This window comes from Ascaphus truei, chromosome 19, assembly GCF_040206685.1.
Source record: "Ascaphus truei isolate aAscTru1 chromosome 19, aAscTru1.hap1, whole genome shotgun sequence".
In the NCBI taxonomy this organism is placed as follows: Eukaryota; Metazoa; Chordata; class Amphibia; order Anura; family Ascaphidae; genus Ascaphus; species Ascaphus truei.
This window is the reverse complement of record NC_134501.1, coordinates 15,847,619-15,872,651: the sequence shown is the minus strand read 5'-3', so window position 1 is coordinate 15,872,651 and position 25,033 is coordinate 15,847,619. Positions and strand designations below refer to the sequence as shown.

At 41.0% G+C, this 25,033-nt stretch overlaps 1 long non-coding RNA gene across 1 annotated transcript in view; it reads right to left on the bottom strand.

Moving 5' to 3' along the window:
* Nucleotides 1-19,159: 19,159 nt before the first annotated feature.
* LOC142470225 (uncharacterized) overlaps nt 19,160-25,033 on the bottom strand; it is a 140,648-nt gene continuing 134,774 nt past the window's right edge. Inside the window, exon 3 of the long non-coding RNA XR_012789238.1 lies at nt 19,160-20,504. This is a non-coding gene — a long non-coding RNA (uncharacterized LOC142470225). The remainder of the gene's footprint in view (nt 20,505-25,033) is intronic.

Sequence of the window (25,033 nt, the reverse complement as noted above, 5' to 3'; positions counted from 1 at the left end):
AATACCGGACACACGCATGTCCAGTATTACCTCTCATTTTTTACTGGACACAGTGTGAAAATCCAGGACAGTCCAGTTCAATACTGGACACCTCGCTACCCTAGGTGCAAGGGTCAGTAAGGGTCACCAGCCCCTGAAAGTTGTGGATCTATACACATTTGAATGTGAAATGGTCTACTGTATGTTAGATTCTCATCGAATAGTTTACATAGTTACATAGAAGGTATGCTCATCGAGTTTAACCTATTTTAGATTTACGCTTATCGTCTATTTGTATGTATACTCGACCTTTCTACCAGATCCCTGGTCTAACTCGTAAAACGTGATGCAATTTGTACTATTTTTGTATCTTTCTGTGACACGTGGCGGCTGGTGTATATATGGATTTGTTTATGTGACCGGTTGTTCTGTATACTACATTTTTTAACCTGTGGATGAATAAAATTATATTTTTTTATAAACTGGGGAGCCCATCCTCTTTTTTTCCTTTTCTTTGTAAAATATATGATGGATTGTTTGAGGGTTGGTTCACAGAAGAGAGGAAACCTCCAGAATATGTGGACATGAACTATCAAGTTGAATTATATGCAGTCATGGTGCCCCAAATGAACTGCTGATTTTTAGCGTATACTTGTATATAGTTATCATATCCCATTAGATGCCGTTTTTTTAATGTAAACAAATCAAATTTAGCTAGCCTCTCCTCATACATCAGATTTTCAATCCCTTTTATTAATTTGGTGTAATATTGTAACTTTTGTAGTGCAAACACAGCCACAGGCCACCTTGAGCGATTGGCCTACAAGATACAGTATCTTCTAGCTTCGGAGTCTTATGAAATAGCACTGTTTACTAGATATGAGACTGTATATCTTTTCTCTGTTCATTCATACACCAAAGTACCCCACATTCTGCACGAGTATGGGGAGTTGGAGGGGGGGGGGGAAGCACTGAAACAAAGATCGATTCAGTTGACATATTCAGGTTTTGCTAAAGTTATCAGCACTTGTGTAGCTTTTAAGGCCAATATTCCAATCTACACATCAATCTGAATTTAATTGCGAATGACATTGCAGCACAGCCAAATTTCAAATCAAGTTCACTTTGCACTTGTGTCTAATGCAAGAAATCCTCTCTGACCTCACATAGGGTTAACTGTATGATCCTCGGAGATTTCGTAATGGTCCTGGTTATCTGAACCTCATAATGTTGGCTGTGTATTACATTTTCAGGACACATCCACATACATATTATGACTTGAAGTAATCTTGACAGGGATAGAATATTCTCTTTCTCCTCTGAGATGGCCCATGAGTGTTTTCTCTGGGCGACCTCTTCAGACCTTGGCTATACATTAGACTTATTGTCCTGAGAGAAGATTCAGTTACAGCACCCAATTCATTTCATATAGTGCTCTACAGTTTATACTCGTTGGCAGCTAACTTGTAAAATTTTATTACAGGTACTTTTTTGGTTTCCTTGATGGAAAACAATTATTCTATCATCAGCCTTAAACACAGCTGCATTCATCCTTGATATATGAATTAGTTATTTTCTCTTCCTATGTATCACACGTTCATCAAAGGATGTTGGGGTGGCCAATGAGATCTATGCCCGACAGATACAAGGTTCAGTATTAGTGTACAGAGCAGGGTCTGCTAAGACTATACTCATGGAACCCCAATTAATATTCAATTTACATGTAAACTAACTGCACTCCAGTGGTTGCTAATTCATTCTTCATTCCTAAAAGTTTCTGTACCGCGGGACTCCTAAGGAGACGGAATTGGACATTTGATCCCGGGCGTTTTGCCGCAACTAAGTCTCTGCCGGCGTTTAGCCACCGAGGGACTCTATGCCGCCACCGCCGCTGGATGCAGCTGCTGGCTGCTTTGCCAATAAGGTAAGTTAATTTAAGGGGTTTTAGCGGTAAGTGTAGGGGGTTAAGGACATGAGTTTTAGGGTAAGGGTTAAGGTTTTTAGGGTAGTGGATTAGGGTAAAGGGTTAAGGCTTTTCAGGTAAAGGACTGGGATAAAGAATTAAGGTTTTTGGGTAGGAGATTAGGTAAAGGGTTAAGGTTTTTAGGTAAAGGGTTAAGGTTTTTAGTGTAGGGTAGGGGGTTAGGGTAAAGGGTTAAGGTTCTTAGTGTAGGGTAGGGGATTAGGGTAAAGGGTTAATGTTTTTAAGGGTTAAGGTTTTTTAGGGTTGGGATTGGGATAAAGGGTTAATGTTTTTAGGGTAGGGGATTAGTGTAAAGGGTTAAGGTTTGTAGGGGATTAGGATAAAAGGGTTAAGTTTTTTATGGTAGGGGATTAAGGTATTTAGGGTAGGGGATAAGGGTAAAGGGTTAATGTTTTTAGGGTAGGGGTAGCATTAGTATTATGGATTAAAATTAGGGAAAAGAGTAAATTTAGGGCCTTACTGTAGCGGCGAAGCGGCCAACGAAGGGATGTCCCGATGGCAAGGTGACTGGCGGCTAAACGCCGGTGGCGATTTAGTCGCGGCAAAATGACAGCGGCCAAAAATCCTAGACCGCGAGGAGAGGGGTGAGAATCACTGGTATAGACACAATAGCCGCCAACACCATTTTTTTTTTAGAAGAATTAGTACAATAAATTGTATTTTGATTTTGCCTCGAAACATTTTTCAGGTTTTAGTTTTTACCTAAAGTCTGCTGGTTTTGGATTATGGCTGGAAAACGACATACTGTAAGTAAGAGAAACAATACATGAATAAATAATTATAAAGTGGGGTGATACTTTTGCCTAATCCAGCAGTATTTGATATTCTAGACAACTATGCATGTAACATATTCTTTCACAGCCTTTTAAACGTGGTTGTTATTGTCATTTGTCTAAGAATTGCTTTATAACTCTGCTAATTAAATGAAAACAATTTTCAGTCAATTCTTTTCTTATTGTCTCTTCTTATTCCCAGGAAAGATACATTGAGAGATATCTCATTTTCAAGTAATTTCCTTCTGGAACATATACAGTACCTTCTAAATCTGATAGAAAAAAACATTACAAAACCCTGTAGTGAAAATAAAACCATGACCTGTCTCCCTAATAACAGGGGGACTGCTAGTAATCAATGAGTATCAGCTAAAACAATTTGGGGGATTTAATTAAGAAAATAAGTTAATTACAGGTACATGGAAATATATATATTAATAGACAATTGGCTCAATCCCTCATGGACCAGAATGGCTACCTACAGTATGTTATCCAGGCTGTCGAGTCTAATGTGAGTTGGAAGCTTACAGAACTCTGTAGGGTGCTCAGTCTGTCATTCTAAATCAGCAATACAGACGTGGCTGGATACGCAGTGATACAAGCAGGTGCATACACAAGCATTCTGCTGAAGAACAGAGATGTCACGTTTACAGTAACTGACACAAGTAAGCGGAGAGCTGCTTGGGGTATAAAATTAAATATTAAAAAAAATTGGGGGGGGGGTGCATTTTCCGTGCACTCAAAAAATAACAGTTTATGGGTTTCTTTTCTTTCCTTTAAAATTCCTACTTTAAGTATTTAGACCAACAGGCCTCAAGACAATGTGATGTATTCATTGAAGCCTCTTGGCAGGAACTGTGTCTGTAAAATTGGGTACTGGGTACCATGCACTATATTGTAATTGTGAAGCGCAATATGAACTAAATCATTGTATTAAACAACACCGGATTTATCAAAGAATATGATGAATGCCATGAAAGCAAACAAAAAGTACAAATAAAAGCATGTATCTTTGCTGTGATTCTGCATATAAAAGATACAAAAACATTTTTGAACAAACCATGTATGTATGTATCTTTATTTATATAACGCCATCTATGTAAATAGCGCTTTACAGCAGTAATAAACGTGACATAATAATATAACACATAATGGGAAGAAGCGCTTCAGACGTAAAAGTAAGATTAGGAAAAGGTGTCCCTGCCCCGAAGAGCTTACAATCTAATGGGTAAGTAGGAAGAACGTACAGAGACAGTAGGAAGGTGTGCTGGTAAGTGCATCTGGAAGGAGCCACAGTCGATATATGAGGTGTACAGTATCAGCCACGGAGCTGCCTATGTGCTTCGTTAAGGAGGTGGGTTTTAAAATGGGTATTAAAGGTGGAGAGAGAGTGTGCTAGTCAGATAATGGGGGGAAGGGCATTCCAGAGGTGTGGGGCAGTGAGTGATAGAGGTTTAAGGTGGGAGAGGTGTCTAGATATGAAAGGGGGTAGAAAGAAGATATCATTGAGCAGAACGCAAGAGTCGGGATGGTGCATAGCGAGAAATTAGGGCTGAGGAGGGGTAGAAGAGTGTAAAGCCTTAAAATTGAGGCGGAGAATGGTGTGTGTAATACAGTATTTAATAGGAAACCAGGAGAGGGATTTCAGCAGGAGCGACGCTGAGACAGATTTATAATATATATTTTTTTTAAATACAGAAGCAAAAAAGAGCTTTTTACTTAACAGGCAGTGTAGACATATTCAACAGTAACAGTAACTCTAAGTGCAATTATATCAGATAATACCATGCACATTTTGGTTTACATTATTATCTCTTATCTACTTAATTTGCAAATAAGCGTTCTTGTAATCACTGATTGGCTATTGCTAATGAAAATCAGCAGATAGAAAGATTGAATCCATTGGGCTGCAGACTCAGTAACTACAAATCCTCTGTCTTAACTTCTGATCACTGTATTGCTTTTGTCTTTGTAATAAATTGCAATTAACCTGTGCATGTGAATGAGAAGATGAATCATTTTAATGAAACAAGACACATAGTTTAATTTCAGGCGGGTAATATCTAGCCCTGCGCAGCTTGGAAGAGACAGCCAGCTTCTGATATCTTAAGTGCCTTTTAAAGCCCAGAAGATTTGACATGAGAATGTGACATCAAAATAATGCATTCTAAGAAATACAATGCTTCTGACATTGAGGCAATGATTCTATGGAAAGACATGAGGTGGGGTAAAGAGAAGCACGCTGGTTCTTCCTTACTGAATACAGTACAGTACTAAGACATTGTTCCTTGCTCCACACTGTATATACAGCCTCCCCTTCATACCAGAGGGGCCTGCACCGGTGCTTTGACATGTTCATGAAGTGTGTTGGACCACATATATTTGGGCAAGCCCCCTTTCTCTGAGACACTGTCTCTTCGTTGTCTGCTCCGATGTACATCTTTGATGACTGAGTTTTGCTGCACAGTGCAAAATGTCTTTTGTTTACAGAACGTAAATGTACACCACAAAACTATTATAAAACCACCCTGAAAAAGTACGTTTTTTTTTAAATTATTGTCACATTTTATGCAAGAAACCGCCTAAAATACACCAAGACTGATTCTGTGGTTCTTACAGTGGGCCGAGAAGCAGAACCACACAACACTACCTTGTATAACCAAGTAGAACCCTTTGTGGTGGGCTAATTATTTGGTTACTGTGTATTCTTTGGAATGAGGCAATTATCTTGTTTGTTGGATCTATAGAGAGAGATACTCAGAATCACTATGTTGTGCAACACGTTTATTTTCTTGCTTGACACTTTTCCCCAGAACAAGAAGTGTTCCTGTAGCTCCCCCAGCACGGAATGGGTTACACATAATGCAAGATCATTATATCTTCAGCAGCAATTAGCATTCATCATATATTAGGACTAAGAAGGCCCTTATATGTCAGCTCAAATGATCTTGCCAAAGGCTGATGCCAAAGTATAACATTCTCAGCAGAAGTATCACATGCGATTTCTGCATCTCCTTAAGAGTTGAGATGGTGACTTTTTGATTGGGCATGAAGTCTGCATACTATATTTAAAGAAATTGTGTAGGTAGCACCCCGTCCCTCAGTTTTGCCAAATTGGTACTGAGAGAGAGAGAGCTCCAATCATATTTTTCTTCACTTATTGTGCAACAAGTTTTGTCAACTGTGCAGACCATCTACTTTTTCTGTTTCCCTTAGGATACCCCTATGTAAAACCCAGAAATATGTCAAAAGTGGCAAGAAATTAACTCTAACAGTTTTTTAACCTAACAGTGTATCAGTGTTGTGTATGAAACTGACTGTTTATCAATGCAAGCAGCCTTTAAAATGCATTGCAGAACCCTCCAGCATGCAAATGGTTTAATTAAATGTTTGTTCAGTATCAAAATGATTGACTCTGTTTAATTGCAACCCGTATAATCACATTATCTTTTATTATTTCTCAAATGTGTTAGAATATTCAATGCTTTATCTCTACTAGTTGCCATGAATGCATTGCAAAAAAAGAAAAATCTTCAAAATTAGAACTGTATCATAGATTTGAGATAAGAAATAAGCAAAGGAGAGGCCATGGTGGGAACAAAATAAGCATCAGGAGGAATTTGTACTTTCTTATGTATATATATATATATATATAAATATATATATATATATAAAAATATATATAGATATATATATATATATAAATATATATATATATATATATATGTATATATATGCACACATACATATATGTATATATATATATATACATACATACATACATATATATATATATATATATATATACATACATACATACATACATACATATATATATATATATATATATATATATATATATATATATACATATCATTTTACTCACTGAAAGGAAAAGGAGGAGGTCTTGAAACCAAGTCAATCAATACTATCTAGCGATCAATGGGAAATGCAAAGTGTAATTGTATATCATATGCTACTTCAGATTTACAATTAGGACTTGCTGCCTCATTGGGAGGAGAGGCAAGTTTCAAGTCTCCACGGCAATGCGTTCCTTTCCACTGACAGGTCCAGGGTCGATTCTCTCTCAAACGAAACAGATAAGTCGACACAGGGATCTTGACAGAGACAAATGTTATTTCTTTCCTTCTTGAAATGCCCAAAGATGACTGGAAAGATGTGTATGGATCAGACAGAAAAGGACAGGAACCCCTTTCTCCGCTACAGTGGGAATTCCATGCATGTCACTCGGAAGGGATTCTGGCCCATAATGGTCCGTAAAGTATCTTATGACACAGCGCCAATAACTAAATATGGACCCATGTGCGTTTATCTGTAGCCACATTCTGTGTTGTAAAAATGCAAACCATGATACCTTATTAAAAAATAAAACTTTTGGTTGGGGTTGCGACACAGGCTTTACACCCCAAATAGAGTACCAAGGAAATCCAGGAAATAAACATACTCATGTAAACATCACACACACCCCTTGACTGCTAAAAGGTCCCAAGCAGTGTGTCACAGCTTCTGTTATTGCCAAGGGCTTAAATTCATACAGTATTTGACTTCCCACGTTATTGGTGCTTTGTTTCTCTTACACACGTATACATTATACAGAATCAGTGCATGGAAAGGGTGACACGTACTGCCAGTTCTATACGTGGCAGGGCTTAAACATAAATATAAATATCTTTATGGAAGGTTGCCATAGTGAAAGGGTTAAAGGAGATCCATGCAGATCATGTGTCTGAAGCGCCGTTCCATACGGCAGCCGTATTAAATGTGGGGGAAATAATGCAACGGCGGGTAATTTATCATCAGAGAGAAAGTCATTGTTCCCGTTATCTTCCCGATGTCCTATTTCCAACTAGTAATGAATTATAGGGCTCGCCATATCTCCGCGATGTGACAGGTCATAGCTGGCTAATCGGCACCAGGCCCTACTTATGCAATCGATATGAAGCTTGCAAATAAAAATATGGCCATCAACCTCGGTGTTATGCCTTTATGATCACTGACAGTTGTCACCGACAAGAACTAAGTATCCACTTTGCGCAGACAATGGACTTTTGGAAGGCTTTGTTCTTAAATAACAATAGTTGCTACATCACAACATTCTGTCTCGGAGAATAAATCATGCCGTCTGAGGCTGAGGATGCCTCCATTGCTATTTGAAATCATTTTTCTGGGTCTTTTTCCTTATGTATCTCAGCTGAGTGATATCCCAGGGAACAAGGCTGAGGTCAGTAAGATCGTGCTGTTCCTGTAAACAAAAACAAATATATTAGTATAATTGCTACATCTGCTATATATAGTTCTATAAGTGAAACACTGTAGCCAGGTGTAGTCCACGCCAAACAAAATAAGGTCAAATTCTCCAGTCCCGTTAACCCCTTGGCTGCCTGTCCCAATAAAGAACTTTGCAATAAAGCATGTGATCAGCATGAGAGGGAGGTCAAAGAGACATGTATTAACTGTGCATGCAATGTCTTGTATATAATGTATACCCTGTTCATTTATGTCACTGTATTTGTAACCATGTATTATTATGCCCAGGACATACTTGAAAACGAGAGGTAACTCTCAATGTATTACTTCCTGGTAACACATTTTATAAATAAAAAGAAATAAATGTATTATAAAAACTGGACAGCGTGTGGAAGGGCTGTCAATGCACTTAACAGCATTACGAATGCACGATCGGCACTGATAGGGGTTAATGGGAACGTTTTCCGTTTTGGAACGCCGTTGAAATATTTCCACGCAGCACTTTTCCAACCGCTTGCAGTCCACAAACTGTAATGCAAACGAGAGGACAGACCCTTATACATTATTCAAATTCAATTAGACAAGGCCTTCCAGGTAAGTTGGGCAGGTCTGCTGGAATTTAATTCATTACTACGAAGATGTTGTCAATATCAACTAGATGCAATCCGTTACGGAAGGGTATGTGCTGCTCAAACAGTTTAGGGTCCTGTCCTATGGCTTCTCTCTCCCCCTCTCGTGTCTTGTAAAGAGGAATGTCAGAAATCCATCTTAACTATGATCACCAGAAAATGCAAGTTATGTTATTTCACTGAGTACCTTCCACATATTAACTAAACACTGTGCAGTAATTTACCCATTATCATGCAGCAGAAGAACATTCTACCAAGTGAATGTTAAAATATACTCCTGCAAATCAGAGTCCAGATGTTGATAGCTAAACCCTTGCTAAGAAACTCACACACCAGTCCTTGGGTCTTCACTCCCCTCCTTTTTGGCTAGGGGTCTACCCCTCTCCTCCTTTCACTCTCCCCCCCTCCTCCTCTCACTCTCTCCATTTCCTCCCTCCCCCCACCCCCCTGTTCTTTCTCGTTCAATCCTTCCCCCATACACTCAATCCCCCCCCCCACACCTCCCCCCCTCCCCAATGAAAGCATTTTACCTTGCGGCACGGTGAGCGGCCTGCTCTGGTTCGGCGTCTCTGGAGTGACCATGCAGGCGGATGTGGAAGTTGGGCCATGCGCCAACAAAGTAAACAGCCAGGGAAGTGAGGGATTGATCGCAGAGTGAGGGTCCGACTCTAGCAGCCGGAACGCAGAAGTGTGGCCCGACCCCTGGCCGGGCCCAACTCCCACCACCGTCTGGCCGACCCCCCAGACAGAGCCACATGTATTTACTCAAAGAGCCGCAGGTTGCAGACCAAGGTTCTAGACTGCAAGCTCCTGGGGGCAGGGACATCCTTTCTATTGTCTCAGTTTGTCTTAACATGTACAGGCGTACCCCGGTTTAAGGACACTCACTTTAAGTACACTCGTGAGTAAGTACATATCGCCCAATAGGCAAACGGCAGCTCGCGCATGCGCCTGTCAGTATGTCCTGAACAGCAATACTGGCTCCCTACCTGTACCGAAGCTGTGCGCAAGCGGGGAGACTATAGAGCCTGTTACACATGCGTTATTTACATCAGTTCTGCACGTATATGACGATTGCCGTACAGTACATGCATCGATAAGTGGGGAAAAGGTAGTGCTTCACTGTAAGTACATTTTCGCTTTACATACATGCTCCGGTCCCATTGCGCACATTAATCCAGGGTATGTCTGTATGTACTCTTTTTGTCATACAATGTTATTGTTCTCCCTCCCACACTGTACTGCGCTGCAGTATATGTTGACATCATGCAAATAAAAGATAATATTAATAATAATAATAGTAGTAAGAAGCATTGTACATGTAATGCTTCTCTGAACACTCAGAAGTCCGGAGACTCTTGCAGGGCTGTATGTAAAACTCCCGGACAGTGCCTGCAAAACTCGAGCATAAAAATAGCACCAAACTATTGTAACTAAATCTTACTCTTACCTCTATACCTGCCGCTAACATCAGGTCAGTGTCGGTAGGGAAGCAAGGGTTGGAGAGTGTGTGGCGGCTGTCACTGGGGGAAAAAGAGACAGAGGGGAAGAAAGAGAGATGAAGAGGGGCAGAAAGAGACACACAGAGGGGCAGAGAGAGACAATGAGAGCAAGAAAGAGAGACACAGAGGGCAGAGAGAGACAATGTGGGCCAGAAAGAGAGATACAGAGGGGCAGAGAGGTGGTGAGAGACAGAACAAGAGACTGGGGCAGAGAGATGGTGAGAGACAAAACAAGAGACTGGGGCAGAGAGATGGTGAGAGACAGAAAGAAAAAAACTAAATTAATTAAACTATATTCAAATTCATTTAAAATGTATTATATTTATTTATATTATTGTACTGCTGGTATATGACAGCATTAGGCAGAGAAGTACCACCCACTATTGGACCTCTCAGGTTCCCCAAAAAGGTGTTTCCCAAAAGTTCTGGTTGGTTTTGGTTACCTGGGGCTGGGTATGTTATTTTAATTTAAATGACAATAGGTGAGATGCCCAATCTGACTTACAGTATATTCTCTCTACCAGTAATATTTATCAGTCAATCAGCTCTAGTTGGGTAATAATAACTACCTCACCTGTTGGTTACATCAAAAATATATTTTACTTTGTATGTTAGTTACTAGTCATAGAGAGACCACAATCCAACCTGTCTCCTACTCTCTCAGATAATATATATTTAACTATCAGTCAATCAGTTCCAGTAGTTATCTGTTTTTTATTTATACAAGGAGTGTGTATTTATATATATATATAACACTAGCTGTGCTCAAAGCTGTGACCATGCAGCAAGCTTAAGCCTATAGGGAACCATGTTAAAATGGTTTTTGTTGCAAAAGTGGCACTGTGTGCTCATTTGCATGTCATTTCCCAGAATCCCTTGCTGCAGTGGAAGTGCTGTGTGCTGGGTGATAATGGTGAAAGGCGGGGTTGCAGACCTGCCTAAGACATGCAGATGAGCATACAGTTGTATTTACATATATATATATATATATATATATATATATATCAGTTAATCTGATCCCGTTGCAGTGGCAGAACAATAGGTGGTGCACAAGGTTATTAGGGACCCATTCTTGTTCTTTGGTGGTCCTGTGGCCTTCCTGTATGAATCCTGGTGGTAATGTGTGGGGAGGCAGTGCCCCAAATATAATCGTGCCCACTATGTACTCGTCTCAAAGTCTCTACCAGTCCAGTGTATCAATCAGTTTCCCTCCATCTCCAACAGAACACACATGATCATTGCATGTAAAGCCCTCTCCCACATTAAACCTCTGTCACTCACTACCCCACACTTCTGGAATGCCCTTCCCCTCAAAATCCGACTGGCTCCGTCTCTCTCCACCTTTAGGACATATCTAAAAACACACCTTAACGAAGCATGTGAGTAGCTCTGTGGCTGATACTATACTACTCATCCATCGACCTTGCCCCCCTGCAGAAGCACTTACCAGCACACCCTCCTACTGTCTCTGTACGTTCTTCCTACTTACCAATTAGATTGTAAGCTCTTTGGGGCAGGGACTCCCTTTTCCTAATGTTACTTTTATTTCTGAAGTGTGTATTCCCGTTATGTGTTGCTTGTATTATTTGTTATTTATATTATTATGACACGTGTATTACTGCTGGGAAGCGCTCTGTACATTAATGGCGCTATATAAATAAAGATATACATATACACATACATTTGAATCTCATCTTTCTCACCAATAGTGCTCTGTCCATTTTACCTCATCTTGTTCTTTGCCAGACTTGAAACAGACATAAACCACATAATTATTATTATTATCAGTGTTCGACAAACCTATACATTTGCTCGCCCCGGGCGAGTGGATTTAACCCCCGGGCGAGTAAATATTGGCCCAAGCAGCACACGTTTGGTACTAGGTGGCGAGTAGATTTTTTTGTGTGGAGAGTAGATTTTTTGGTGATTTGTCAACCACTGATTATTATGATTACTAAATTGTTTGCAAAAAAGCATAAATACAGGAAACAAAAAACAGCTACAAATTCCAGTATATAACGTGACGATTTTTCTCCTCACATTTACTTCTGTTTTTTTATGCATGAACAATAGTTTAGGAACCAAAAGTTTTATCTGTTTTTTTTTTTTTTTTAAATGAACCTATATATTTAAACCTAATTAAAATGCTTCATTCATTTTTCAATTATACCAAAGATCCGAAATAGTAAAGTAGTTTAATGTTAGGTCAATAATTTGGTTCAAATAGTGCAGAGGTTATTAGGTGGGTGGGGATTGGAAGCCCTTAATATACTCATGGGACCCCATTGGGTTTGCACCTCCGAAATACAGGACACGTCTTCTATGTGCTGGTGACTGGAGCCTGTCAAGAAAGGCAAACATTGACCTTCATTAATGAAACACACCCCATGTATCATGGAAGTGCCATATTAAATTATTAAAATGTAAAGTGATGAACAAGAAGTATAGGGAAAGGCAATCATTTTAACAGCAGTGTTAGTAACAACTGTTAGTCTAAATTCCCAGGGCTGTCACAGTCTGTGGCTACCATTTGTCACACCTGCTTATGTCTTCATAACGCTGTACACCCAGAGAAACCCTCATGGGGAGGCAATTTCACAGTGACCTCCAAGCAAGAGCAGGTATTCTGTGTATGTACCAAGTCTCAAAGGATGATACTCTGTAACAAAAAATCATTCTCTGTAACTTTGTGATACAAACGGACGTACAGTACATGTACTCACCAAGGAATCAAGGGGCCCGTCTAACTGATTCATACCCGACAACAAGACTTGAATGCTTGATATCGGTGGACCTTCTATACAATGATGAAAAGTTCAGTCCGCGCTCTGGCTCTTTAAACTTGGAGTGTTGGTCCCTCTCAGTTCTCTTGCTGCTTCTGTGTTTATGAGGTGTCTCCCCCACCTCCAAATGTGGTCTCCACCGGAACCCCGATGGTGATACCAATATCAGCAAAACAAGAAAAAACACAAAAGCGCACCAAGATGAGAGATAGATAATGTATTAGCAACAAATAATAAAATTAGTAACTTACATATAAAATTTCTTTAATAATCCCCGATTCTGGTGTCTATCACAGGAGTAGGGCATCACATAGGAAGTATGAAGGGTAATCTCAGTTCTGAGAGATCAGACCCGCGCGCTGGGGCTGTCTCTGTTCACTCTCCTGTCCCCCACGTGTGGTAGCGTGGTGCAGAGTGTAGCACACATGTGCAGGAACCGGGGCCTTCAATAGGTGTCCTTAGGATGCCTGTCCGTTTTTGATAGCATAGAAACGATCGGAAATAAGCAGGAACGGTACACTTGAGTGTGTGCTGGTGGTGGGTAGTAAAACCGCCAGCCACATGTCGACTGTTGTGGCTGGCGGTTTTACTACCCACCACCAGCACACACTCAAGTGTACCGTTCCTGCTTATTTCCGATCGTTTCTATGCTATCAAAAACGGACAGGCATCCTAAGGACACCTATTGAAGGCCCCGGTTCCTGCACATGTGTGCTACACTCTGCACCACGCTACCACACGTGGAGGACAGGAGAGTGAACAGAGACAGCCCCAGCGCGCGGGTCTGATCTCTCAGAACTGAGATTACCCTTCATACTTCCTATGTGATGCCCTACTCCTGTGATAGACACCAGAATCGGGGATTATTAAAGAAATTTTATATGTAAGTTACTAATTTTATTATTTGTTGCTAATACATTATCTATCTCTCATCTTGGTGCGCTTTTGTGTTTTTTCTTGTTTTGCTTCTATACAATGAGATCAATCCCTGTGAGGAAGGGGCGGCTGTGGAGCAATGTAGGGGGCAACTGGAAAGCAATGAAAGGGTGTGGCAGGGAAATAATGAAGGGGGCGGCTGGGAAATAATGTAGGGGGCGGCTGGGCGGCAATGTGGGGGGCAAATGGGAAGCAATGTAGGGGGTGGCTGGCCAGCAATGCAGTGGGCGGCTGGGCAGCAATGTAGGGGGTGGCTAGGAAGCAATGTAGGGGGTGGTTGAGCAACAATGTAGGGGACATACAGGAAGCAATGTAGCTGGCGACTGGGAAGTAGGGTTGCCAGGGGGCTTCTCCAAAAATACTGGACACAATGGTGAATGATGTGACTTGCTTGACACACACACACAACCAAACACACACACACCCATCTCCATTCCATGCTGTTTCCTCCTCTCCTTGACCCCACCCCAGGCTCCTGACACCACTTTCTGATTGGCAGCTGCTGATAATGCAGCAAATCGGGATGGAGGAAGCTGCCCAGCCTCCTAGCAACAGCCCTGCTCTCTCCCTGCTCAGGGAAATTCTATAACCCCCCCCCCCACCCCAAAGCCAGTCAGGTTACTATATACAGCGAGGTAATACCAGACATATACATGTCCAGTATTTCCTCTAATTATTTACTGGACAGTGTCCAAATACAGGACAGTCCAGTTCAATACTAAACACCTGGCAACCCTAATGGGAAGCAATGTAGGAGTGACTGGGAGGTAATGTAGGAGGCGACCAGGAAGAAATGTAGGGGGTGGCTAGGCAGCAATGTCGGGAGCGACTGGGAAACAATGTAGGTGTTGGCTGGGCAGCAAAGAATGGGGCTGGTGGGACGCAAAGTAGGGATCAGCTGGAAGAAATGGGATACTTGAAGATTGTTCTCTCCTGGCTCTGCACATGCAATACCAGCCCTCTGGTTTTTAATTATCTCCTATACAAATCTCCCTGTTCCCATTATGTCCCTATATGTGTCATCTGATTCTATAAAAAAAAGTACATCAAAAGAATAAATGACATACATGAGAATCTGTTTCATTGACATTATTAAAAAAATGGGTGATTTTGTCTTCCTGGCATTATACTGCTTTTCTTTTTTTAACCAGCTGGACTTTACTCTAACCCAAGTTTACTTGGCACTAAAAGAGTTAACTTACATGATTTTTCCAGTAATACACGTCTGCTTTTTTTTTTTTTACAGTTATTTCCTTTTTCTCGTTCTAACACCTTTCTGTTTCCTTCCTTGTTTGGCTGTATTCCACTCCGAATTTCATGACCTCACCTAAAAACTCACACTTGTTTCATATGTTTTGTAAATCCTGGGTTAGACTTAAGGATATTAACTCACCAAGCATGTTCAATCTGATCAAAGCCCTCTTAATATTTACACTGCAGCATATATCAGCGCAGATCTTTTTCAATCAACTGTGCGTGTAGTCATTGAGTTATATGGATGTTATATCCAATCCATCCATAAATAATGTCCAGTGAAAATCCATTTTAAAATGTACAAGTAAGTCCTGTTTCCATCAAATATAAAGACCTATTTAAACTGGGCAGTTACTTTCGCATAAAGAGGATTTGTATTAAAGCATTCTACATCCTTTCAGTAATTTTTTTTTTGGCCATTATATTTTTTCCCAAAAAAATCTGTCAGACCCAACCACACAATATAATGAATGATTATTCCCCAACCATGTGTTTCATGGAAACAGGCGCTGACTTGTTATGAACCTTAAAATTAGTAAAACCACTACTCCTAATTCACTCATTGGCATTACCTATTGGGGAGAGGTTGTTGGGCTTTGCTAGACAGGCGTTACCACTCATTACCAACTCCCACCCTTCTGTTAATGAGTGAGATTGTGGTGTTTTAATTAGAACAAAAAAGCTTTAGAGGACCCTATACCTATTAAGGATTAACAAATACCATATGTGTTTATTTTGGGTTCCTCAGACTCCACTACGAGGATTCTATATGATGATTTTTAATATTTAAGTGTTCCATGATTTTGATGTATTAAAATTTTTATTATTTTTTGTTTTTAGCCCATCACCTCTGATTGTTATATACCTAGCCAGCAGTTCATAGACTTATAGGCTAATTTAGCCATCTATTATCTACTAGGCAATAAGTGCATACTACGGGGGGGGGGGGAGGGGGGGTGCTTTATGACCCTATATCTTGGGGTTTTTTTGTTCTGGTGTTTTAATTAGTCAAGCAAACGACATGATTGATTTGAATGTCATAGCGCTTGCTATTTTAACTTTAGATTAGAAGCATAGTGTTACATTCACAAAGCTCCGGTAAACCAGGGCTTAAACTGTAACGAGAGAGAGACAAAAGCTCTACACAACACGCGGAGAGGTACCTGTGAGCACACCTGCGAAATATGCACATTCTAATCATTTGAATATACTTTTCCTGAGTAAATGAGGTTCTTTTGCAAACGCCTGGATGGTCTTTTGGGAATATGCAAGGATAGGGGAACGCCTGCTTTGCATGCAGTTATTACTAATGGCCATTACAGTTACCGCAATGCTCTTTGCTGGAGAAAACATGATAAAACGTTACATTGTTTGTCTTTTAAATATGTGATTGTTAGGTTAACGCAGGGGTTCTCAACTCCAGTCCTCAAGACCCTCCAACAGGTCAGGTTTACAGATATCCCGGCGTCAGCACAGGTGGCTCAATCAGTCACTGCTTCAGCACAGGTGGCTCAATCAGTGGCTCAGTCAAAGACTGTGACTGAGTCTTCAACTGAGCCACCTGTGCCGAAGCAGGGATATCCTGAAAACCTGACCTGTTGGGGGGGTCTTGAGGACTGGAGTTGAGAACCCCTGGGTTAACGTCAAATGTAGTCACCTAACTGAGTTTTGTGGATCTGGGTTATAGGTTGCTATAAATCATCACATTTATGGGGGAAATTCCACTGACAGCAGTGACGCTTTTCGCTCTTATATTTGGTGCTATTTGCTATGTATTTGCACCAGTATGAGCAGAGAGACTTTGATATATGACCCACTTTGTCCCATATTGCAAAATGAGGGAAAAAATAAGTATTCGACACAACCAATGTGCTCCTTCTAGGAATGTCTTAATTTGCAAATTAATACATATTAGAGGAATTATTTCTGCCTTCAAAGTAATTCAGGAAGAGGGCGATCAGCCAGTTTTTAAAGACCATTAAACCCCTTCAGTTCCATTGCAAGTTTCTCTGGCAGTGAAGGGCTTAAGCATTGCTCAATTTTAACAACAAGATGCACTGGGGTAGCAAGTAATTGGGAAACAGACACTACTGCGCCATAGGAATGGGGCGGGTATTAACCTCTTTAGCACTATTGGGTTTAAAGAGCAATTTATATTTTTTCCAAGTCCATTTATCTAAACGCTAATCCCATAATGCTGCTTATGTTTGTGGATACATTAAAAACACCAAAAGAAAAACAAAAAGCAGAGTTGATGAAAATATAATTACAGACAACATTGTGATGTCAACCTTCTCCCACCTTGTCTGAATAGACACAGCTGGGACCCTGAGCCTCAAGCATCCAGCGGTTGACTGGCTGACAGATATCTTAACGATCTTTCAGGAGGCCATCACCACAGGTTCTTCGTAAAAACACATTGTTGACACGTTGAGTGTAACATCTTCATGTCAATCACAGACTAATCCAGGCTGGGACACACCTGGAACAGGTGTCCACTGGCCTTTCAACTCCGTGCGGCTATTCACCAGCTGGCTACTACATTCCATGTTCCCACTGGGAGAGGAAATGCATTTCCCTGATACCCAAGCTTCCTTTAATTCACTTTCGCCTCTCCAACAGCAACGTAGCTGAGCCAAATTCATCCAAGGAAACCACTTTCTAACTGGATACTTATGGAATAAACTTTCAAGGTCTTTGCCTCAAACCTTCCTTTAATCTCTTTGCTGCCAAAAGGCTTTAGGTACAGTATGGTGGCAGAAGGTTGATGGACAATGACTAAGGCCAGCTTGGTCCAATGTGGGTGTTGAGATCTTCCATTCGAATGAAAACATCAGCACTGGCTGAAGCTGCTCCTGTAAACCAGGGCCAAGTGGCAACCATCCCCAACAGAGACGTTGAATGGATACAGCACACTAGGTTATATAAACTATTTTCAAGATTTGTCTGTCAACACAGGCGCAAAGGCAAAAGTGCAGACAGCAGAGACCGTGGCTGTGGTATATTTCACTCCGCAACTAACAAGGGCACAAGGATTGGAACGGAATACATTCCACTTGTTTCCCTTTTATTATCAAAATGTGTTGAGTAGGAAGCAGCTGCCTTCCTGGCTATAAAAAGGTAGACAATTGTAAGGCCAGCGAGTAAACACACTCACACTCAAGAGTCAGGTGGGGAGGGTGATAGGATCTGGCAACTATTCTGTGTGGGAGCAAAAAAAAACCACTACTATCCAAGATAAACGTTCTGGGGTATTTCACAACACACATGGAAATTGCTACACAGAGTGCCGGGTGTTCTTAATGCAAAGGGGCAGAATAAGATGCACAGCAAGGCGGTTTTGTAGTAGAAAATAAAATTAAAAAAACGAACGTGTGGGGTATGTCCTCCTATCCACTCCGATGCCCGAGGAGCCTGCCAGATAAAATAAAATTAACTGTAAAATTAAAAGAATGCCAGTCAGAGACTAGAGACTATGTGATCTGGTGGCAGGCAGAAGTCTGCAAATATTGGAACTTTGCCAATGAAATGTCCAATTGAATCTCTGTGCTTTGCTGTTTGTTATTGGGAAATTCGGGGTTAGCACAAGGTTTCAGGTGAGGATTGCACAATTTCTGGTGCAACTCACTAAATTGGCCAGATAAAATGTACTGTACATTTGGTGGTTGTTTTAGGTGAATTTTATCCGACCCCAAATGCTTCTCTTCTGTCCTGCAGCGGCTAATGAATACAGCGACAGATATTATTAGTTCCTGCGCCTCCTAAAGAGATAACGGGGAGCCCATGGATTATACTGCTGTACATAAATAAATAAAAACATAATACTGGATACGTTTAACAGTAAGGGTTTGCCAAAACTCCCCGTGTTTGGTTTTTATTTCTTATTTTTACCAAATTATGGAAAAAACTAAAAATAAGCAAGAAAATGCTTATAATACCTTAGAAACAATCCAAGCGGCACTTAAATAAAAAAAAAAACAATAATAATAATACAGTATATGCAGACTTTGATTACTTTTATTGACAACTAATTGCAATACCTAAGCTCTCGATCGATTCATCCATCCGTGATCGATCAGCAAAATATCCTGCTTCCCAGGGTTCACTAAATGGCTGCCTTTTGGTTTCAATCAATCCTTCAGGGAGTGTAACTAGGCAGCTAAAATGTATTCTTATATTACTAGGGTAACATTATCTATTGTTACAGTTTGCAGCTCAAACTGCTGGGAACATTGGCAACAAATGTTCAAACCTGCTATAGAAATCAAAGGATGCTCAATATATTAAAACTCATTAAAAGTGTCATTAAGAGTTGAATAAAAAAGAAGTAGTACGTATTATCTAATACTAACGAATTGATTTATTTAAAAAAACAAACAAAAAAAAACACGTAGGATATGTATGTATGTATATCTTCATATTTATAGCGCCATTAATGTACATAGCGCTTCACAGCAGTATTATACCTGATAATCATATAAATATTGCATGGATTGCTCTCAGCAGGAAACATGTATGAAAAAGCATGATACCATAAAAACAATCAGGAAGCTGAAATACTGTAATACCACTAAGAAAAATAAAGACTGGTTTTGGTTCAAAAACTTCTCAATCATTTTTGGGCTTTGGTTTCGGTTCTAAGAATCTTAAGGGTATTTATTATTTGTATTTAGAATGTAAGGCTCTCGTGGGTTCTGCTTTCACACATATGTTTCTGCTCATCTCTATTTCATTTCCTGTGAATTTGCCATGGGGTAAGCCAAATGCATAACCCTTTTACTGCCAGAGGAGACGTCAACTCATTTATTAACTGCAAAAATACAGACGACAAGCACAGAAATGCCAGTCATCTCACACTTGCAGGAGCTGGCAGGGTGCCCATAAACAACAATTAGCTCCTCGTTTTTGCCTTCCCCCCCCCCCCCCCCGTATTAAAATCAATTAGTCTCATAAGGTTACAAACCATTATGGGATACAATGAGACCAGGAGACCCAGCGCAGGATCGAAGCAGTCACAATTTCTGGCTGGGGGCGGAGATGCAGAAATGTACAATATATAACTGCTATACTGTACTCCAGTCTCTCTGGCTGCAAGACGTCTTCCCAATGCAGAGGATTTGAGTCCCGTTTCTTTTAATGGAGTTGAACTCTTCAATGGCTGGGGGAAGGCGGATTCTGCGGTTTCACTTAATTGGATATATTAATGGATGTGAATACTGTTGCTAAATGTTGTAGTTGTTTTTGTTTGTGACGTGCTCGTAGCTTCTCCAGCTTTGCATAGGACAGAAAGTGTCCCCACCTTGCTGTGGCTGTTGGTTGACATTTCTGCGACACTTAGTTCTTTCAAAACTGAAGCTGTCTCACGTTTTAATCTGGTCTGCAACGGTGTCATATGCCTGAAAGATAAAATATGTAAACTGATCATGCCATGTCTTTATACGTTAAGTTCTCAATGTAATACTTCCTGGTAACACATTTTATAAATAAATCAAACGCATTTTCTGCGTGAAAATGATCAGTAAGAAACGTGCATCCCTAAGACAGACACACGCGCTGAGGCCATAAACGCACGCGTTTACATTGTGCCATGTGCAACGACCATGCCTTCCGGCAGGGGGTGGTCAACGCCACTCCTCAAGGGCCACCAACAGGTCAGGTTTTCAGGATATCCCTGCTTCAGCACAGGTGGTGCAGGTAACGACTGAACCACTGATTGAGCCACCTCTGCTGAAGCAGGGATATCCCTAACACCTGACCTGTTGGTGGCCCTTGAGGACTGGAGTTAGCCGTCCCTGGCTTTGGATATTGGTAGCGTCCAACCCACTTTCTGAATATTAACAGATCTGCAAATTGCGCTTGAATGAAGCTGGGAGCCAATCAGGTGGATTAATCCGATTGAATGAGACATGCTGAATTATAACAGGTTACATATTCCACTATATATATGCTCGCACAAATAAAAGCATTTCGTTAGCCACAGAACGGTATCATCTATTTATTTTTTTATTATATATATATATATATATATATATATATATATATATATATTGGTGAAGATTACCTAGGCGCAAATAAGGGGAGGGAACAGGAATGAGGCACTGCAGTAGAAGGGGATCTCAAAAAACAAAATGTCACTGAATCCAACTGGAAAATGGGAAATACTTGCTGCATTCAAATAAAATTGTAGATAATTTCGCTATAAAGGACCAATGAGGGTGAATAATCAATATGATAAGATGGGTAGTAGTCTTCTAAACATACATTTATTGTAAAAACTTCCTTAAGTACAAAAATAAAATAAAAAACTTGAATGTTTAGTTGCAAGAGAGTAACACTGGAATTGTGAGAATGAAATGTCCCAATGGGTATCCAAGCCTTAAAAAGACTAATACAACCTGTTGGATCCAAGGGTAAATTCCTTATAACACGTCACATAGAATTGACAATATATATATATATATTTATGTAATGTCAACAGTAGAAGTTTGCTATTTAGACATAAGAATGTGGTCTCACCTGTGCCTTAACCCCTTTATTGCCAGAGGGGCTGCAACACATTGCAAACTCCTCAGGCAACAAAGGGGATTTTAGTCATATTTAATTTAACAAACATATGCAAAAAAAAATCCTGTTTATAAGAATTTTAACCTTAATCCTATTTTTTAAACGAATTATCTTAGTTTTTCAGATTATGGCCGGCAGTAACAATGCAGCCCGACATGCATATCTGGTTATGCAATGTCTTCAAAACCTCCGCTGACAATAGGATTGCATTTTTAACTCCTCCATTGCCACAGGGCCATGAAAGTATGGCATAGCTTTGCCGTTCAGACCCAAATGGCATCAAAAAGGTTTCGCTGCAGTGTGTCCTTTAAAAGAAGCAGCTCGTGGTCATTTTTATACAGCACATGGTTATAAAATTATACTGCGTCTCAGGAGTTCTCTCCTGTGTTGTATTCTGTAATGATTCACACTGTGACATTGACGCTCCGAATCCCTCTTCAGATCTTCAAGCAGATTAGTGTAATAACAAGAACCAGAGTTCCAGTCCTTGACCAAGAACTTCCTCGGGCTGTCTGTGTTCCTGTGAATGGAATGTACTCTGTACTGTACACAAGGTGAAAAGAAGCACCCACATACAGGGAGAGACACACAACCATACAGCAGCCCACATTCTAGGCATCAAACACCGTCTGCAGAACCTTATTTTGGTTGGCGAGATATATTTAATTATTGGCTTAACCCTTACAGTGCAAGAGGGGGTAGCTACCCAGTGCAGTCCCGTCTGCCTCTGAAGGTGTTAAATATTTATGACCCTATTTAGTAAGCAGCACTATGCCATATTGCACCTTTACGGCGTGTCTGAAGAACCCTTTTGGCCCATTGAAGTGACTAGGCCTTAAGGTGCGTTCCGGTGCAGGAAGGTATCTTAAGGCATAGCACTACTTACTTAATATGGCCCTCAGTCCCGTGCCCATAAAATGGAATAATTCAGCCAAGATATTGCTCATACCTATTATTTATTTTTTTACTCCTTCTCTGCCAATGACTTGGCCTCAGTTAAAAGGCATTTATTTGAAATATTGCACTGCAGGCCACATTTAAAAAGCCTCACCAAAAATCATTGCACTTCAATATACCTATGATGTTAAAAGCTGCTGGAGTATTTGACAGTGAAATATGTGTTAAGGATGAAAAAGAAAAAAGTGAAAACAAATATTTGAGCTATGTAAGTCAGACTGGGGTTTTCTATATAAGCGAAAGATACTGGTCCCATAGTCCTTAAAAAGCCTCTTATACTGTAGTGCCGACGGTTATTCTAACACAAACCAGTGGCAATCGCCAAAAAGACCCAGGTACATGCTGGGTACATGCTGGGTCATGTTTAAGGCAAGTTTAAGGCATTTTTGCATTGACTAATGGCCCATCAGATTAACAGCGGGGGTCCCTGGCAGTCCCATTCAAACTGAATGGGACTGCCAGTGACCCCTGCTGTGTTAATCGGATGGGTCATTAGTCAATGCAGAAATGCCTTAAACTTGCCAGGTTACACCCAGCATGTAACCGGGCTAGTTTAAGGCAAGCCTTAGAATACTCGTTGTCTCGTCTGTACTATTGAAGAGTCCCTGGTTAGTGTGAGGGAATAAACAGGGCAACCAAGACCATCCAAAGTGCAATGAGTTGAACCTAGTCAAATTCACCAGCCTCACACCCACCAAGATCAATGGTCACAGAATTCACAAGGACATGTGAAAGGTTATGGCAACACATTGGTGGGAATTCAACTCGAGTTTTTATTCCAGTTCCAAAATCCCTTCAGCTTACTCTGGCTTTGCTCTAGATTATTTTCATTGAAAATAAAGGGATATTTGTATTAATAAATCTGGTGTTTTCTGCGTCTTTTTTTTTCCTTCTTCTTTTTTTCTAAAAGACCCGCTCCTGCCAGGGCTTTGCAAGAAGGGGATTCGATATCAAAGCTTTTATCAGAGGAAGCTGTGAAAGGTTCTCTGAGCAAATATTCTATTTACAGCATTTAACGCTTGTGTTGCTGGAGAGATTTATAGCCTGCCACTCGTTCCATTCTCTTTGTAATAGTTTAATGCAGGGGTGGGCAACTCCAGTCCTCAAGGGCCACCAACAGGTCAGGTTTTCAGGATATCCCTGCTTCAGCACAGGCGATGCAGTCTTTGACTGAGACACTGATAGAGCCACCTGTGCTGAAGCAGGGATATCCTGACAATCTGATCTCTTGGTGGCCCTTGAGGACTGGAGTTGCCCACCACTGGTTTAGGGGGATAAGTCTGGCCTCTATGTGTGACACTGCATGATTAAGAGATACAGAAAAAAAATGTTACATTCAAGTCAACGTTTTCAGAGTACGAAGGGCAAATGGAGAACATGTTTTTCACCAAATGGCTTGTACCTTCCACCTTCCACCCATGCCAATAAGGAGATTCACTCCAAATAAATGAGATTTGATCACCTGCATTTATAATCCATAAAAAGAAAATGTCACATAGAAAGCCATCTTAACTGTCAGCCACAGAAAATACACACGATGCGTGTTTTTTTTTTGTTCCTTCTATTTGTGGTTCTACCATACTGGGATATTTGACTGTCCTTCTCTGAACTTGTAGAACTTTGTAGCTCTCAAATGACACTGTGATTGTAAAAGTGCTGGAGTCCCATCCTGTGATTTCTGCCCAATGCCAGAGAAGTGCTAAGCCATCCGAAAGGATGCTGCAAGATAGATGCTAGAACAGGAGATTGTGTGCTGGTTCAGCACTCAGAATACAAAACAAATACAAAAGCCTAAAAACAATATACCCTAGAAACAGGGACATGGATTAGAGGTGACATGGTGACCAAAGGGGGCTTCTTAATGACAAAATACACAACCAAGATGACACATGAAAACAACTGACTTGTGTTGACATAATTCAGTCAGTATATACTGTGCATTGTTACTCTACATGCAGTATACATCTTAATATATCAAATCAAAAGGTTGGTACTAGCTGCGGTGAATCTGATTGGTCCTCAGCCTCTGGCCAATCAGATTGGTGGGACTGACGTCACCCAACTGCCACTCTCTTCCCCCTCGGCCACACACACACACACACTCTCTCTCTTTCCTCTCCCTCCCCCCATCACACTCACCTCCCTCCCTGGCGCTCACTCACCTCCCTCCCCGGCGCTCGCTCACCTCCCTACCAGCCAGGGGGACAGGCAGCCTGCAGCTGCCTCGCGGCAAGAGTGCCTAAGATGGCGGCGCCCGGAAGGACCCCCTTCCTCCCTCGCGGCACCGAGTGCCTAGCCTCAACTACCGCACACGCACACACACCACCAGACACACACCACCTCTCGCCCAAACCGCCGTCTCACACCTCTGCGCCTCCAGACTCCCCTCTACACAGCACCACAC